Raw genomic sequence first — 6,288 nt, forward strand, 5'->3', positions numbered from 1 at the left:
CTTTATAATCTTACTCTCAAATATAATTAGCTCAATTCAACGATTTATTGAGCCTTTATGATGTTCCAGACAGTAGGAATGAAAGGGCAGGAGTTCAAAAGTTGAAAGACTTGGCCCCTATCCTCAAGAAGCTCAGAGTTATTAATAACCTAAATGCCCATCGACAGATGAATGGATAAAGAAGATACGGTACATATATACAATGAAATATTACTCAGCCATAAAAAAAACGAAATTAGGTCACTTGTAGAGACATGGATGGACCTGGAGACCGTCATATAGAGTGAAGTAAGTCAGAAAGAGAAAAACAAATACTGTATATTGTCATATATGTGGAATCTAGAAAAAATCGTATGGATGCAACAGTTTGCAAGGCAGAAATAGAGACACACATAGAGAACAAACATATGGACACCAAAAGGGGAAAGCGGGGCAGGGGGTGGTGATGGTGGTGGGATGAATTGAGAGACTGGGAGTGACATATGTACACTAATATGTATAAAATGGATAACTAATAAGAAACTACTGTATAAAAAATAAATAAAATAAAGTTAAAAAAAAAAAAAAAAAAAAAAAAAAAAAAAAATATGCATGAAAGGAAATTGTGAGACACTTTCATGTACTTTGTATGGATATGATTATATATGTGAGAGTTTCTTGTTTCCCCTCTATCCCTTTGCCTTCTCTTGTTTTTACAGATAAGGGAATAGAGACATTTCTTACATTCCATCTTTGATTCCTTTCCTAACTTTTCTAAATTTTGTTTACATTTTTCAATAAAATATCCATTAACTATTTCTGGAATGGCCAGTATTCATTAAAGGAGAGCCTTATTCCATGTCCTCACATTTCCATTGAGGGAAAGTAATTTCTGATCCAGTCCCCACAGGTGGAAAAACTGGAACGAATACTTTCAAATGATCTATCCACTCATTTAATCTTTTTCCCCCTTAGAAATATGAGTAACTTCTCTGGTTAACTTGGCAAGACCTTGGTATCTTTTGGGTGATGTATCATAGTGGGTAGAATTAGTCCATTGAAAGGCAGTATAGGGTGGAGGCAGGTTCATCCCTTATCTCTGGCTTTATAAGATGTAGTTGCACTCAGGTGAAGCAAGAACTTGTGCTTCAATAAACTATGTTGTAAGTCTTCTAGATCTGGGTCCTCTGTATTGGAAGTGAACCATACTCCAGAATCTCTTCCAGAAACTGAAAAAGTATGTCAGATCATACTTGTTTTATAGCCTGTTATCTTCAATTTAAGACATGAGAGTGCATTCACCAAAGGAGGTACATTCACCGATTTAGCTCTAGGAGGGGGCTGTGTGTTTTGGGAGTAATTGCCCCACCATTAATAAAATAAGTAAGTTTATCTTTATTTGATTTTTTGTTACTTTTATCTTTATTTATTTAGTAAACTTTTATTGAGCATCTACTATGTGCTAAGTGGTGAAAATACAGTGGTGAATGAGACAGGTTTTCTAAAATGGCTTAAAAAAGGAAAAAAGTGAAGAAAATATAAAATATTGAAAATAAAAGGGAGCTATGTGATAGAGAGTGGCCGGGGAGCTCTTTAAATTGCGTAAGTCCTCTTTGAAAAATGACATTAGCTGCTTAAGATGCAGCTTAATGTGAGGAAACAACTACATATGGGGGAAACACATGAGGGAAGATCTAGAGGAATAGTGTCACTGGTGGAGAAAACAGACTCTATCAAAACCCATGAGCTTAATACAATAGAAGGATAGAAAAAAACCAAGGATGACTAGAGAGCATTTAGCCGAGGGAAAAAGATAAATGACACCCCATAAAATAATTGGTAGTGTCACCACTGACTCTCTTTTTTGTCCCCTTCTTTACTTCATCCTTACTCATTTCCTGTCAGTACTTCCAGCTACTCTTTCTTCTGAGCCTCAATTTCTTCACGTACTATTCTAGAATGCTCTGATACAACTTTTTTTTTTTTTTTCAGAATATAACAACTTCACATGAATTCGCAGTGAGTAATATTTTTCTTTTCTGAAAGATTCTAACTGGAGTACAAAAGTGTGTATTTTTTGAAGTCTTTTTTTGGAAGCCTTTACTTATATTCATCTGTATCACTGAATCCAAAATTATCTCTGATATTTGAACACAAAATATTCTCTGTTTTAAATTGTTTTTTACAAGGAACCTTTAAAATAGTTACACATTAAACAAAATCTATAGGCTATTTTATGAAACTTTTGCTCTTTGTATTTTCTGTTTTATGTACTTAGTGTTTTTGGCTTTTTTTCTTTTTTGTGTCTGTAGGTTTTTCTGGATTTTATTTGAGTTCTACCAATAGTTATTCTTCTCAGCATTCTATTATACAATTATAGTAAGCGACCCTTAACATACTCATAACATTTACAGAATAAATGGTTCTTTATCCAATGATTTCTCAGAAAAAACTAATCCTTGGGTGTGGAAGTGGGAATCCTTGGCTAAATGCATGTTTGACATAGCCAGGTACCTAAATAGACAGTTGTTCCACTACTGAAAATTGTCTGAGTGGAATGCCTAGGCACTCATGGTGGTCTTAAAAGAAAGTAAGAGGCATCTGACAGGATCCTCCAAGCAGTTCAGCTTTCTAATCGGACCATCTGAATTCCTTAGTGAAAGATAAGAAAAAACCCTGCCTACCTGTTAGGGCAGTCACTCAATTGTAATAAAGCAGATGTTTAAACAAGGTACGCATAGCTATGTCTGTCAGTCTGTCATGTAGTGAAGAGGTGGAGGTGCACCGGAGGAGGGGGGGCGAAGGGACAGATGAGGGAGAGGAAGCAAAGAATCCTGCTAGACTTGAGTGTATGAGCAGTAGAGGCAATAGCTTAAAATAACAAGGTGGCAGCCCAAGACACTGTTGCAAGTCTGAAACAGTAGCTGCCATTTGCTGATTTTGAAAGATACCCAGAGAGAAAGACTGGGTCAGTGCTAGTGAACCATGACTGAGAGAGACAACATATTTGACACTCCCTGTCTTTCACATGCCTTATTTTTGTGAGCACTAGGAGCATTTGGCCAGGATATATAAGTTTTTGTGGTGCTTATTGAGAGAATACTTTTCCTAAGGAGCTATTTTTGTTTGTTTGTTTGGCTGTGATGTAATGGAAAGTATGTGTTTTATGTTTGGTACTGGACATAACATTCGGTCTCTCTGAGGTCTGATTTCCTCAGCTGTAAAATGATGATGGTAATACTTTGAAGAACTAGAAGAACTAGACATTACGTATGTAAAATGCATGACAGATAGAGCCATCATTAGTTTTGATGGTGTTTTCTCTTGGTAGTTGTTGGGATTGTTGTTGGGATGACCTACTTTGTGGTTAGTGTGGGACTCCAGAGAGAGAACTCTTCCTGACAATTTAATAGGAATACCTAAAAACACAAAAATGGACTCAACCCAATGTCTTTGGAAGAAGAGATTGTAACTACAGAACAACTGGAGTGTCTACTAAGGGATATTTGCATTTAGGGATATCTAAGCAGTGTGCTAGACTGCCTCACAGTCCATTCTACCAGAGGGATGCTCTGGGAGGAGTTAACGTACAGACTCACGTGGGTGCACACATGAATGTTTTGTAAGTTGATGGATGTCCATGGGGAGGGGGCTACATCTGGCCTTGTGCAGGCATCTGTTCCATGCAAACTACTTACCTGCTTATGGGAAAATATAAATCTTAAAGTAATAGGACAAATTTCAGGTATATTGTTATATTCAAAATCTGCTTACAGTACAGCCCTAGAGAATCCATAGATGGGCTTGAGAGGGTCCTTGGAACCTATGAACACTGAAATTTTTTGTGTGCATTTTCCTGGCCTGAATTTTCATAGTTTCTATTTTCAGAAAGTTTTCTGATCATAAGAAAGTTAAGAATTTCTGTTCTATGGTATCAAATAAGATAAGATAAAGAAAACTGACTGATCTTAAAAGCTTTTGGGTATCTGATATTTAGTAGACAGGTGGTCTCTTTCAATTGGATCTATTTATCCTTTGAATTACCATCACCAGCAAGTGAATAGCAGTAAAACAGGTTGTAAAATATCAACTTGAAATATTCCGTACTGTTCCCATCTAGCATTTTTTTTTCAAGCTCTCTTTCTGTTTGGTTCCTCTTTGGTTTCTAAATTTTCTAAATTGAATTATAATCAGTTTTCAGGTACTGAAACTGATAAAGATGAGTTGTATCAGAGAAAATAGAATAAAAAGATAGCTAGCTGGCTGAAAAGGACTGTAGAGAGTTTTGTGGGAGTTGACAAAGAAATCATTAGGCATAAAATAGTTTGAGGACTGATGAAATAAAGGCTGACTCACAGAAGTTCCTGCAAGACAAATTGTGTGCCAGTTCATTACTTTGAAGAATCAAAAGCAGTAATTCCTACATTATGATTTTGGGGGAAATATCTCTTTAAGAATTCAGCACCGAGTATAGAAACTTGAAAATTAAAAAAAAAAATTGCATTGAGATAGAATTAGAGAACATATATTACATTTAAACCTGTTTTACATATATTATCTTATTTAATCTTCACAAACACGCAATGATAAAAATACTCTTTCATCTCAATTTTAATGATGAGGAAATTGATAATTAGGTAGATTAGGCTACTTGACAGAAGTCTGACCATAAATCATAAAGCCAGGAATCAAACTCAACTGATTCATTATGTTATTGACAAAGAAGGGACTGTAAAATCTCAAACTACATAAGTAGCTAGGGGATATAGTATAGCTCTGTTGACGATTAATACTGATAATGCCATTACTAAATATTATACTAGCTAGTGAATAAAGTATTATTGCTGCAATAATAATACTGACTAGCACTAAGATGTCCAAAACAAGAATCATTCATGATTCTTTGCCTTTCTACCTATGTTTACAAATCATTCTCACCTCCCACAGTGGATACTATATTATTTTTAATTCCCTTCATGGGTTTCAACATAGTATTGTTTAATTTTAAGCAGTTCTAACATTGTTTTTGTAAGATGCATTTGAAGACTTGTACTGGTAAGCGTCAATAAATTTGGGAGGTCATTGTAACCTTTCATTTTGGTCTGGGAGATACGTACTCTGAAGTCTGAGGGAGAGACTGGCATCACAAAGCCAGAGTCATATACATAATGAAATAAAAAGGTAATGAAGTGTCATATTGCTCCATTAGAGAAAAAAGGAGAAACTATTACCTTTCATGATTGGTATATTACAAGGGAAATGGGCGTTTTTCTGATGTATTTTTTATGAAACCTAACTGCTGATTCAGAAGAATGTTTTGAAGTATAGTTAAATATGAGGAAAATAATATGTCTGCAAAACTCCAAGCAATAAAACATTGTTGAACACTGTAGTGAATATTTTTAATATTACTGACGTCTACTTAATTTATTCCTTTACTCATGTATTTACTCAACAGACATTCAGTGACCACATACTATGTATTAGGACCTGTGTTTGACACCACAAATAATTTAAAAATGAAATAGAACACTACCAAATGTAAAATAGATAGCTAGTGGGAAGCAGCCGCATAGCACAGGGAGATCAGCTCCGTGCTTTGTGTCCACCTAGAGGGGTGGGATAGGGAGGGTGGGAGGGAGACACAAGAGGGATGACATATGGGGATGTATGTATATGTAGAGCAGGTTCACTTTGTTATCCAGCAGAAACTAACACACCATTGTAAAGCAATTATACTTCAATAAAGATGTTAAAAAAAATGAAATAGAGAAGAACTTTGAAAGAGCTTAAAGTTTCTCCCAATCACAGGAAAATAGGCTGTAGATGGGAACATATGTTTCTATGTAACATTGTGAAATTCTGTGACTGCAGAATCAGAGTTGTTTAGTTCCTTCTGGGTTTCTGATAGAAACTGGGTGCATTCAAGAAGATGTGTTGTCACCACAATGCTGAGATCCTAATCTATCGATATCTTAGTGTGATGCTTCCACAACCTTCCAACAAATGATTATTTCTCTCTTCCTTTTCTTCGACCTAATGATAGTAGCATTTATGGTCAGGGTAAAACTAGGAGTGAAAAGTAGATATGGTATTTTGCTTAATTCATCCCTGATTTTTCAAGAATGCCTCCCCCCTTTTCTTTTTGCTAAAATCAGTGAAGACATCTTAGTCGATTCACTTAACTTCTTTGAATTTTGAGACTTTTGACTATGTCGTCCTTTTTCAAATAGTTTTTCCTAGACTCTAATAAACATTCATTCTCCTAATTATTTTATTACCTTCTGGATCCTCTTCCTATTGTCCATT

Source organism: Balaenoptera physalus (genome assembly GCF_965194825.1).
Source record: "Balaenoptera physalus genome assembly, chromosome: 7".
Lineage (NCBI taxonomy): Eukaryota > Metazoa > Chordata > Mammalia > Artiodactyla > Balaenopteridae > Balaenoptera > Balaenoptera physalus.